We start from the raw sequence: 14,388 nt of genomic DNA on the forward strand, positions 1-14,388 counted from the left end.
TTAGCTGGTGTGTCTAATCATTATAATGCATTCAAAACTTTTATATATTATACTATATTATACATATATATTTATAAAAATAAATAGGTTAATTCTGTACCTCGTTCTATAATTTGCTCGGAATTCATTAACTTTACTTGGCTTTAAACAATTTTTATCTAATATCTATTTGAAAGTATTAAGTTCTACAAAAAAATTAGAATAAAGAAATACTCGAAGTAGTTATGTTAGTAGTCAAGTATACAGCTGTTTATGTTTTTTTAATAAGTTAAACATTCTTCTACAAGTTAAAATATTTATGCAAAGGTAATAGATCTTCAAAAATCAGTTCAAAGTACATACCGCAAAGAAAAAGAAAATTACAATTGTTGAAAGTCTTTCAGTTAGGAAAATACTTATTTAATTTTGGTCGCTAACCTTGTTGATCTCAAACAAAGCGAAGAAAAATAATTTTAAAATGCACACAAATTATTTTTTTTATTATAAATGGCGTTCTGAAAAAACATATAGTTTTTTAAGGAGTATTAAAAACTAAAATATAAAAATCCGAAATTTTATATTATGTCTTGCGAATCATGTTCAAAGCTGAATTAATAACTAATTAAAATAAACTAACATTGTAGTTAGAAAGTATGTAATTGTTATATAGGTAAGTACTACAATCGAAAAATATTAGAGCGTCTGTAACCTAACCTAATAAAACTTACAACTTTATTAGTTTTATCATTTAATTAAAACAGCTGTTGATAGTTTGTAATTACTTCTATGATTTTGATAGTTTTTATTTTTAATGCTAAAACCTTAGGGTGAGAGTTAATATAGTTGATAATATGAAAATATTATAAATATTTTATAATATTAATTTCATTAAAAAATAAACTTTAAAAAGTATTATTTTTTTGTAAATTGTTCGCATTCAATGGGTGGAAATTGCACGCGAGTTGGAACTGAACGTGTCACTGATGAGATAGATAGAAAAAATTCTTATTTGTACTAGTTATAACAAAAATTACTTTTATGAATGTATTTACTATGTTTACATAGTTATTTAAAAATATGCAGTTTTGATTGTTAAGTTGGGTATTAAAAATTAAACCTATTTTATATTTTTCCTTAATTTTTAAAGGTTATTGAATAGATACTGAGTAATTTATTATAATTTTCATTTTTTTCATTTGTTCTGGATTTATTAAATGTATAAAAAGTTAAAGGTAATTTAGAAACGTGCTAAAATTTTGGATACATCAATTTTTATTTTCAATTGAACTGATTTTTAAGATTATTCCAAAAACAAATTTTAATACACTTCTCATAACTTTCATCATTGTAAATTTGGTATTTCGTTGAACCAATATCAAATGGACACCAAGAATATAATTTACTTTGAACATAGTTCACTAGACATGCTTCGAACAGCAAAGCCGATGTAACTTATTCGATATCAACTAGCTTCATTATAAGTGTCTGAACTGAAACTAATAAAACGAAAGATGTATGTTGGCATAACACTTAGACTTTTGAGATTTTCTAACATAGTTTATTGAACGAAAATGAAAAAAACTTATTTACAAATTAAACAAATTATAATCCATAGCTCATTATAACTTCGCCATCAATCAGATTTTTCTCACTTTATCATAAAAGATCTGCAAATACTCAACAACTTTTTCAGGATCGTTGTAGACCATCAGGGCCAGGAAGCACGCTGAAAACATCAACAGTAACTGAAAGAAGATCCCAAGGAAGAAGACAAAGACGCCGGCGAAGTACCAGAGGACGCCATAAACTGAGTAGAAGAAGCACACCACTAGGAAGACGCAGGGCAACCCAAGAGGAACTCTTGATGTTCCGATTCTGATTGATAAGAAATCGCGCACTTTGTTGCGAATCCATTGAAAACGGCCATCGTTGAAAATGGATTGAGCCATAGTGTCCAGAAAGTCCATCATAAATGATCAATATGTGATATACAATAACACCTGGAAAGCATTGTTGATATTTAATTTACTTTAATACCGCAGGATACAACTAATAAGCTGTTTTGATTCACGTCTATATACAACTTATAAGTGTTTTTTTTAATGTTTACAAATAATAAGTGATATTTTGAGGAGTTCTACATGGAATTACAAAGTTTAGTTAGACATACTTTAAGATGTGTTTTGTAGTGTACAGTTTTTAAATAAATTGTTAAAGATTATTAGTTGCTTTAAACAAACTAAATAAATTTAATGCTTACATATTTTTTAAATATGTGAGTAGATTTTTATGTAAATTAGGAACTTAAAAATACTTAGATTTAGTTACTATGATTTTTTTCATATAGGTCGAACAATAACTAATTCTAAAACAGTTTAACTATTTTGATACACTTAGTAGATCTTAACTAATACGCTTGGAATAACAAAGCCATTATATGCTAATAACAAGTCCCTTACTGCTTTTAATTTGAAACACCAAGTAATAAATTATATTTTAAGTAAAATCTAATAGAAATATTTCAGTGGATTTCAAATTAAAGTCTGTAATTGATAAACCTTCTAACAACATAGTAATTGTACTTAACAACTAAAACTATAGAAACATGGTTCAAATATATGGCAAAGAAAAGTGGTATTTACGTAAATTGAAAAAATAACTTGTTATCATTTTATAAGAACGTGAATAAATAAAGAAATCAATAATAATATTAATTGAAATGATAATTACATTTTAGATTTATTGATAGATAAATTTCTTTGAAAGATTGTGCGGAAAAAAGTTATCAAGTAAATTTTTTTTTGTAATCAAAGAACTTTATAGTCTACGTAAATATTTTTCAAATCAAATAAACAACATTATCTAACTTTTATTATAGAACTATTCAAAAAAAATTTTAACTACCTTATGGTAAATTTTGGTTTTAATAAAAATATAAAGCACAGTCTTGTCGATATGTTACAGGCAGCTTTACTTACACTAATCATAAAATTTTGTCGAGTTAGTAGTCTTTCGTATGTTTTTAATTTTTAATGGTTTTTGAATTGTCATTTGAAAAAGTTGAGCATGCTGCTGTACATACTTTTTATCAAAAAAGTTAAAATATAGAAAGTAATTTTAATAAAAAAGTTTTTAACTAAATGTGAAAAAAATACAGATACGCATTCGAATGTAATTAGCTGGTTAATTTGTTATTTAATGTAATTTTGTTAAAAAACAAACTAAAACTACTAATCTAACTTCAGTTAAGTAGTTCTAGGAATTTAAAATAAAATGAAAACTTTGCCCTATGTTTAAGATTTCTGAATTTTTAAAAGTGCTTTTAATGCTTTGTAGGCTTAATTTATTGCTTGACGTACATAACTTTTTAGTTTTAGTGTAATATTCGCACAGTTCCTACCTGTGTCAATTCTAACCCGATCAAATGCTACCCAAATGCTAATTTATGTATTATTATTGATAAATTTTGTTAATTTTTTTTTTGAATATCACTGTTACGCCTAACCCTTGATCAGTATTTATTTTATTGTTTCCTTTTGTTTTGATTATGTTTTTACTGCCACTGTTATCCCTAGAATTTTCCTTTGGACATATTTAACGGGTGAGAATTGCGCGCGGGTTGGAACGGAACGTGTCCCGAGTCACCTATGAGATAAATTGCAAAAAATCTTATTTGTGCAAGTTATAACAAAAAATTTGGAGTTCTAAAATTTGTTTTTTATTTTGTGAATTTGCTTTTAAAAGTGTAGTTACAAGTTTAAACAGTTTTTAAAAGCGTGAAGTTTTGATAGTTTAATTGAGTATTACAAATTGTAACCCGTTTCTTTTTTTTCTTAACTTTTTTTCAAAGCATATCTGGATATATAAAAAAATATAACTTTGTTTAACGAGTAATCCAAAGAAAGTAAAAATTATAAGTTCGTATGTGATACTGTAGTTCAAATTAAAAAAACGAGCAAAAAAATAAACCAACGATTAAATTAGAATGAATGTATTTGTTAGAACTTAGTACAGCAATTAAGAGATTTGTCAAATACTTTTGTAGTATAAACTAATTAAAAACTTACTACCTTTTTAATATTCGGTCGATACTAGTTTTTACTAGGTTTTAGTTATTTTGAATTCATTTAGCAAAGCTAAACAAATTTTTGATTGTTTTTTTTAAACTTAGTTTTGTTTAAATATTAAGAATTTAAAATATTGTTTTGTTAAGAAATTGAATGAAAATCAAGCTAATGATCTGAAAATTTCATGTAAATTATCCGATGTGGAGTATTTTTTACGGATTTCATCTTTTGATTTGTTCTGGATTTATAATATATATAAATGTTAAAGCTAATTTATTTTTCCACTAGATAAAAATATGTGCTAAAATTTTAGAAACATCAGTTTTTATTTTCAGTTGACTAAGTTTTTAAGGTAATATAAAAATATTTTAAAATACACTTCTCATAACGATCATCATTGTGGTTTTAGTGTCCAAATCAAAAATCAAATAGAGACTAGGAAAATATATTTTCAACATAATTTACTAGACATGCTTCGAACAGCATAGCCGGAGTAACTTACTCGATATTTACTAGCATTATTATATGTCTCTTGACTGAAATTAAAATGTTATAATGTTGGCATATTAATACGACAATTGAGGTTTCGTAACAAAAATTTATTGAACGAACTGATAAGGGTTTAAACATTTAAATTAAACAATAAACATCAACTTATTTACAAATTCAACGAAACAAAATCCGTAGCTCATCATAATTTAACAACCAGTCAAAATCTGCTTCTCAATTTATCGAAACGGATCTGCAAGAACTCAACAACTCTTCCGGGACCCTTGTAGACCACCAGGGCCAGTAGGAACGCCAAAAACATCAACAGGAACTGACAGAAGGTGACAAGGATGAAGCCAATGGTGCCAACGAGGTGTAAGAGGCCTAAGTAGACTGCATAAGAGAAGCACACGACGAACATGGAGACTTCTGCTAGTAACAGGACCAACAACTGAAGAAGAATGTGTGTGTCTGAAAAGCGTGCTTGCAACGGAACATAATCATCTTCATAAAGAAAGGATTGAAAATCAGCGAAAAGAGCGTCCATCATGAACAGTCAGTTTGTAATAAAAACACCTGAAAATTATTCGTATTTCAACTTTGTTATTGAAAGATGTTGTTATTAAGTTGTTTCAAATGACATTTGTTTATGTAAATGTTATGTTTGTAAAATATCTTTGTAGTTAATTTATTGAAAAATATTTGGAACAGTTATAATAAAATGACATGTGTTTTTTTGCAGGGGTACTTAAGTTAGTTTTTTAAAAATAATTAGTTTTTTACAATTTTAAAGAAATAATATATCTAATGCTTGCATTTTAGCTAATGTGTGTTAGTTTGTTGAAACCTCATAAAAATTAATCTTAAATTATTTTTACGCTTTTATGAAGTTTCTGGAGTAATTAATGTTGTTATAATTAAATGAGCAGTTGTATTTGAACGATGAACACTAAAAAGTTTTTGAAAATATAATCATACCGGGTGCTTTCAATTCAGAGCACTTAGTAAACGCTTGCATTAAAAGTTTTTAAAGTTTCTAAAGATGACCATAAAATTAAATCCTTAACTATAGTACAGCCACATTTAAGAACAATTTTTCTTTTAGAATAAAGTGAATACTACTAAGCTAGAATTCTCAACAACAATTTAATTACTTTAGGAGAATATAAATAAATAAAACAATGAAAACAAAACAGGCAAGTTTGTTGCGTTTCACAGAAACACTTTTGAACACTTTTTTTTAGAATGGCTCAAAGTTGCACGAATACAAAACTTGACGAGGGGATTAAGTTGCACGAAGACAAAATTGCACCAAGTGTCAATTTAGTGTGAAAGTTTTGCACTAGAGTAAAAAAAGAACAGAAAAAAAATAAACAAATTAATAAAAAAAAGTTACCGACCGAGGGTAAGGGTTAGAAGTAACTGTGAGAGTAAAAATAAAGATAACATAAGACTTAAAATAATTACTATTAAAAAATTTACTAGAAAAAAATATATAAAAATTCTACCGACTAAGGTAAGAGTTAGGTAGGGGTAACAGTGATAGTAAAAATAAAAATAAAAACAGTTACTAATATAAAAATAACAAATTAATAAACAAAAAAATAAAAAGAAAAAAATAAGTTACCGACCGAGGGTAAGGGTTAGTGGTAACAGTGATAGTAAAAATTTAAAGAAAAAATAATAAGTTAATAAAAAAGTCAGCTTTTCAACGTTTTATTAAAATTTAGTATTCAAATTTATACACTTTTACTGTTAATAATACCAAAAGAAATTAAACGTATCTTATATTTCAAAATTCTATTACTTATATATGGAAAATACGCTTAGAAGATGTATATCAAAATTTATATTAAACATTTTTTATTTATTTTTAGTTCAATTTAAAAATCTTAGCTATTTATTAGTGATGAGAAAGTATAAATTTAGACCAAGTTTTGAGAATTAAAACTAGTATACGATGCTTTTTTATAAAAACTTAAACCTAGTAAAAAAGAAATTTATATAACATTTTAATTCAGGTAGTTCAAAGAAAATTTAATATTTGTTAGTAATATTTGATTCTTTTTTCTGTAGCATTAACGCTTATTTATAATAATCCTAGTACAAACTACATACTTTTTGAATGTTGATTCATATTAACGATAGAATAAAAATTACAAAACTTTAATCTATGCAAGTTATATTAAAACACAGTTTTGACCCTAAAATTTGTTATAAATGGTGAATTTAAAATATTTTATTAGTTTTTTAAAATTGCAGTTTTGAATATTATGTCTTGTATTTAAATTACAAACCTTTTTTTTTTATATTTTATCCGGAACAAATAATAAACTATTGTTTAAAAAATGTTTTATAAGTTGTTTGAATAGTAAATTAAATTTTTGTACGTGTATTTAAAAACTTTAATTGTTTTAAACAATGGTTTAATTTACTATGAAGGAACAGCAAAATGAAAATGTCTAAACTTTAATTTGAAAATTATTAAATAAACATTTATTTAAAAAGGATGGCTTCTTAAGACGGACAGTATTACAATTGAGAAATATGTTAAGCTTTTTTCTATTTACTATAAATTTTAAAACTTTTATGCTTTTAATACTTAATAAAAACAAATTAGTAGCTTTCAGTTAACATTAAACGAATTTTTCTAATGATTAAATTTAGAAATCATTCAAAAAACTCGTTAGTTTTTTAGGATTAGACCTCTAAAACTTGACAAAAATTAGTTTTAAGAAATTGAGATAAGACCTTAGTGATACTAAAGCGTAAATTTTTAAAATATTGGATTTGTTATTCCAAATCAAGAATTATATATGCGTTGACACTAAGAAAGTTTTTCATCATGATAACTAATGAGCTAATAGATAATGAAATCTTAGTTAATTTATAATTGATGTACATATCAATAAATTTACAAAAAAATTCAAAATAATTCATCTAAATTCTTTGTTTTTGTTCTCTTAGTTTTATAAAAATGAAGTCAAAAACAATAAAATTATTTTAATCAGCACAATTTTAATTTATATGCTCTGCGAATTGGAGTTGGGATTGCTTTATCGATAGTAACTTGTTAATATAAGGGTTTTATTTAAATACAAAAGATAACAAGTAGAAACTAAGATTTATTGAACGAACGTATACACATCTACATATTTAAACTAAAGCTCAATTGTGTCGGAATCAACTAAATAACATACAAAACAAAACACAATCTATAGCGTCTGAACTTAAACATAACAAGAACAAAGTTCTGCCATCAATCTAAATCTACAAACCAGCTTCTTACTTCATCAAAAAAGATCTGCAGATACTCATCAACTTTTTCAGGATCGTTGTAAACCATCTGAGCCAGGAGGCACGCTGAAAACATCATCAGGAACTGGCAGAAGATTCCAAGGAGGATGCCAAAGATGCCATTGAGGAGGTATACAACGAAGAAACAGAACAAATAGAAGTAGAACCCAAAAAACAAGGTACAGGGAACTCTACCAAAATCAGCAACCACGCCTGTGAATCCTTCTTTCACCCAATATTATGAGGATCGAACATCAGTGAAAAAAGCGTCCATCGTAAACAGCCAGTTTGTAATAAAAACACCTGGAAATTATCATTATTCAAACATGGTTACCGTAAGAGATTGTTATTGAGCTGTTTCAAATGACGTTCATATAAATCTTGTATTTGTAAAATACCTTTATAGTTCATTTGTTAAAATATATTTACAAGAGTTATAAATGTGATAAATAAGACAAGTGTTTTGTTGCAGGGGTACTTAAGTTAGTTTTTTAAAATTAAGTAGTTTTTTTACAATTTTAAACGAAATAATGTATAATGCTTGCATTTTAGCTCAAGTTTGTTAAACTGTTGAAAACTTTAAAATCTAAGTCTCATATAATTTTTACACTTTTTATCAAGTTTCTGAATGATTAATGCTATAATTAAATTATATTACATACACCTACTGCTTTTGAATCAGAAAACTTAGTAAACAACTGCATTAAAAGATTTTAAAAATTCTAAAGATGATCATAAAATTAAATCCTAACTATGATACAGTCACATTTGAGAACAATTAGAAAGCAGAAAGTAAATTTAGAATAAAGTCTACTCAAACAAAATTTCGATTTATCCTTAAAATAAATTACTACTTTACTAAATTCTCTATAACAGTTTACTTATTTTATGACAATATAAATAAAAACACAATCAAAACAAAACAGGCAAATTTGTTTTGTTTCTCAGAAACAATTTTGAACATTTTTATTTTAGGTTTATCAAAAACGTTTAGATACCTACTTTAACTTGTAAAGTCAGATTTTCAAAGTTTTAGGAAAGTTAAAGTATTTACTATAACTATTTTTGCTGTTAATAATACTAATTAAATATATATGTCGCTTATATTTAAAAATTCTATTGCTTTTATAGGGAAAAGACGCATAGAAGATATATTTCAAAATTTATGCAAGAAAGTTTTTTTTTTTTTAGTTTAATATAAAAATCTTAGCTACTTATTAGTGATGAGAAAATATAAATTTAGATTAAGTTTTAAGTATTTTAACTAATATAAAGTGATTTTATTATTAAAAACCTAAAACTAGTAAAAAAGTAATTTAAATAACCTTTTAATTCAGGTAGTTCAAAGAAAATTTAATAGTTGTTAATATTTTTTTTTCTGTAGTATTAACACTTATTTATAATAATCCTTGTACAAACTACATATTTTATGAATGTTGATTTATATTATAAAATAAAAATTACAAAACTTTTATCTATGCAAGATATATTTAAACACGGTTTTGACCCTAAAACTTGTTATAAATGGTGAAGTTGAAATATTTTATTAGTTTTTAAACGTTAAGTTTTGATTATTATGTCTAGAAATAAAATTACAACCCTTTTATTACTTTTTTCATAGTATATCCAGAACAAATAATAAACTAAGGTTTAAATAAGTTTTTTAAGTTGTTTAGTAACTTAAATTTATGTGCGTGTACTTAAAAACTTTAATTGTTTTAAACAATGAATTAACTTACTATAAAGGAATAGCAAAACAAAAACCTTAACTTTAATTCTAAACTCATTTAAAGTTAAATTCATTCATTAGTTAAAAAGGCTGGCCTCTTAAGACGGATAGTATTACAATTGAGATGTGTTAAGCTTTTTTATAAATTTACTGTAAATTTTACAACTTATATGCATTTAATACTTAATCGAAATAATTGTTAGCTTATAATTAATATAAAAATTTTTCTGAAGAATTCATTTCGATATCATTCAAAAACTTGTTATTTTTTTAGGATAAGAGCTCACAAATTTGAGAAAATGTAGTTTTACTAAATAAGATAAATAGTTAAAAATATCTCTAAATAAAGACTTTAGTGGTATTAAAGCGTAAAATTCTCAACTGTTCAATTTTGTTATTACACATCAAGAATAACATGCGTTGATACTAAGTAAGCATTTTAACATGATATTTAATGTGCTTAGAGAAAAGAAAATCTTATTTTTATTTTCAATTGATGTAGATAACAGTTATTGTTATATATTTTCAAAATACTTAATCAAAATTATTTGTTTTTGTTTTCTTAGTTTAATATAAAAAGAGTAAAATACTATAAAATTATTTTATTTGGCATAACTTCACTAGCTACGCTTCGCGAATTATAGCTAGGATTACTCACTCGATAGTAACGAAGTAAATACAGGTGTCTTAGTTTACATACAAAATGTAGTAAGTCGATACTATACGACGGCATGTAGATTTAGCAACATAAGTTTATTGAACGAACGTATACACATCTACATATTTAAACTGAAGCTCAATTGTGTCATAATCAACTAAATAACATATAAAACTAAACACAATCTATAGCGTCTGAAGTTAAATATAACACGAACAAAGATCTGCCATCAATCAAAACCTGCTTCTTACACGTTCTAGATAGATCTGCAAGAACCCAACAGCTTGTTCAGGATCGTTGTAGACCGTCTGAGCCAGGAGACACGCTGAAAACACCAGTAGGAACTGACAGAAGGTTCCAAGGAAGGATCCAAGGTTGCCTGCTAGGTATCCAAGGACGCGATAGATTAAATAGAAGAGGAACACAGCCACCATGCCACGGAGAATCCTAGAAGAAACAGGAACTGCAAGCGATCCGATTGCGTCTGTGAATAACTCGTACATATTGTTGAGGTAAGAGTGAGCTTCAGTGAAAATGGATTGATCCTCGGTGAAAATGGATTGATCCTCATTGAAAATGTCGTCCATCATAAGTAGTCAATTTGTGATACAATAACACCTGGAAAGAATTTGACATTTTTACTGTTGCTACTGTATGATGCAACTAATAAGCTCTGATATTTTAAAATTATGTAAAGCTTGTACTTTAATAGCTTTTATAAGCTACTTGTTAAAAAATGTTTCATAAATTTTTAGATGAAAAAAATAAGACATATAATTCGCGACATTGATATTTTAGGGTAGTTTGTTGAAACAGAAATAGATTTCAAAAACAAATAAAGTTTTATGCTTGCATATTAGATATTGTTTTATTAAATTAACTTTCATTTAGTTATAGTATTAAATTAATTAAGAAAACATGAAATTTTATAGAAAATTTATTTTAAATTGGTTCAGTAAGTTCCAAACAAGTTTGAACAATAATTAAAACATTATAAATTAACTGAAAACTATGATGTCAACACTAAATTGCTTTTTAAAATATTCTAAATGTAACATGTACTTTGAAATATACCTTTGCTTCTATTTCAGAGCACTTAGTAAATAATAAAACTAGATTTTAATGACAGATTTTATAACTACTACAGGTTATCATAAATTTGAGTTCTTAGTTTTTATACATTTACACTTGAGTACTGTTTATATTAAGAACAAAGACCATCAAAAATATTGCTAACTTATATTTTAAACTAATTACTGCTAAGCAAATTTGCTCATACACATTTTATTATTTTTGTGACAATATGAATAAAAATAGTTAGTTTTAACAAAAAGGGACAAATTTGTACGCTTTACAGAAATACTTTTAAACGATTTTTTTAGTTTTAACAAAACAAATGTGAAGTCAGATATAATGTGTAAAGTAAACTATAAAAAATTTGTTAAACTGAATGATTTGAAAATTTATTGGAAAAAGAACTATTTTTACTTGCTAAAAAGGTAGTCTTAAATTTTACAAGTTATATTTTATGTTTTATCTTTTTAAACATAAATACATCATCTTAAGCGAAAACTCTATAACTTCAAAAACCTTAATATATAAACAACTTATAATTTTCATATAAATTTAATTGCAAAATATAAAGCAATTTTCTGTGTTATTACTAATTGTTAAATGAAAACCATTTTTTCTTAACAATTTAGCAATATAAGTTTTTTTTTATAAAGTTTGTTAATTTTGGCTTGAAAAATTATTTTAATATAAAAACTTAAGAACGAAGATAACCAATTTCTACCAAAAATGTTTCGTGATATGTGAATTATGTATAAAAACTAAAACTTTTAAGTTATTAAAACTTTTATTTTTAATTAAATACAAACCTAAAGTAAAAGAATATCAAACAAATTGTCTTTATTCTAAGTTTAGTATAACTAAACTTTTTGTATATTAAGATATAACAAAAAAATTATCTATTTTTAAATTTCTTAGTGTAGTACTACTAAAGACGAAAAATAATAAATAAATATGTGAAAACAGTTGTTAGGTTTAACCTTTAAATTAATAATAATGTGTTAGAAAAATTTAGCTCGATACAAAAACCTTATAAGTGCTTATACTAAATTATCATTTTGTGAAAAAAAATAACTTAAATCTATTTTAAAATTTTAAGATTTTCAATAAAAATATAAGTTATATGGTAAGTTTTGGACTTCTGGTTGCACTGCTAAGTATATCAATCATCGTTTAACTTACATATTTTTCATATTTTTATTAATTTTATTTCTTATTATGTTTTAATTTAGCATTAATGTAAAACCCGTTTTCATTGAATTTTTTTTCTGGAATGAATATCAAAGTTCTAACAAAAAAGACACAAACATTTTTACTATTATATTAAAACTATGATTTTTTATTTCATAAGTACTAGATGAAATTTTAAAAAGATATTGTTTTTCAAAGGCATTTAAACTACGATTCGAACAGTTTTAAAAAGTAAAATTTAAGCTTTAAAAGGTTAAAATTTATAAATTCATTAGCATCTTTTTTAATACTTTTATTTTTATAGTTTTATTTTACTTTATTTTACTTTTATTTTTATAAATTTTATACAGATATTTTTGAAACTAATAAAATGTTGTTTGGTTAAAAGAGAGTGTAACATGTAAGTTATCCGAATATTTCTTTTTTGTTTAATTGTTTTATTTATAAATACTTGTAAATATATTTTAGTAATGTAAAATATAGGTTATTATTTCTAACGAATAAAATTTATTTATTCATGTTAAACTAAAATAAAGTAAAGTTTTGTTGTTTATAATAAGTGTAAGACTATGAAGATATTAAAATATACATTTCACATATCTATATGTGATATATAAGCTTTTATAACTATAAATTTTCAATTTTTACTGTACCACAAATAAACGATTAAAAAAAAACACATACGTTGTAACAAAAAAGCCTATTTTTAAGTACAGAAAAAAAAACTGTTTGAATTAGTATTAAAAGTAAGTGAGATCTGTTGGTATCTTCGTTATTGCACAATCTTAAAGAATTTAAAAATTCTTCAAATTATCAAGCAAATTGTTTCACTTATAAAACTTTTTTTTTAAACTGATTGTAATTAAAATTAACTTAAAGAAAAATCTTTTGAAAAACCTTTTTTTTTATGTTAATAATAACTATTTATATGAAAAAATTTAAATTTTAACCAAAACATGCCTTAACAACTTGCTTAAAAACAACCAAAAAAATATTAGTTTTAAAGTTTATTTTAGGACTTTACTAATAATGCTTTTAATTAAAAATGTTTCACATTTTGTTTAAGTAATTCTTTATAATTATATAATTGTACTTTTTTTTTTCGTTCAAACTTTGATTTTAAGACAAATCTTTTTGATTTTGTTTAACTATTATTTGCTCTAGTAGCTAAATTTAAAAATTTTTTGAAAAAAGTTCTGTCTGGACGAGTACTTATGAGTAATTTTTTTTTTTGAAATAAAAACCTTTTTTTTTAATAAATATGAGTTTTAGATTAAAAAAATAAAAAGAATAAAATTAAAACATATATTAGTTTTTAGAAATACTTATATTTCACTGTCAACTAATTCTTTCCTTACATTTTGCATCCCTGGTAATATAATTCAGTGTTGACTGTAACTGAAAAAAAAGTTGTTTAGGTGGCCTTACAATTTCGCCCAATATTATATGCCACCCATTCACTTGAAGTAAAAATAACAAAAATTTTTGGTATGACATGTAACTTTTCAAGAATATTCTATAACCCTTGGAACTGGAAAAAGACTCAGTTTGTTATCATTTTTTAATTAGAAAGAAGCTAATTTCAAACACAATTAAATATTAATTTTGTTACTATAAGAATGATTTAAGTTTTAAATCGGTTTATCAATACACTAGTATACATTCGTATAATTTTAATAAAAAGTTTAAAAATATATTTAACAGTTTAATTAAGTTTTTACAGCCGATTTTGTTTAAATGATTAAAATTAAAGAACTAAATTGTACTTAATACAATGTATTAGTGATAACAGTTGATGTGTTTTATTTTCATTCTAAAATACTTTTCTACAGTTTACCAGTTTAGTCCTAAAATAGTTTTAATAAATGAAGTGATTTAATTATTTATACTTTTCTGTGTTAATCACA

This window comes from Thalia democratica, chromosome 2 (assembly GCF_965202585.1).
Source record: "Thalia democratica chromosome 2, ktThaDemo2.hap1.1, whole genome shotgun sequence".
In the NCBI taxonomy this organism is placed as follows: Eukaryota; Metazoa; Chordata; class Thaliacea; order Salpida; family Salpidae; genus Thalia; species Thalia democratica.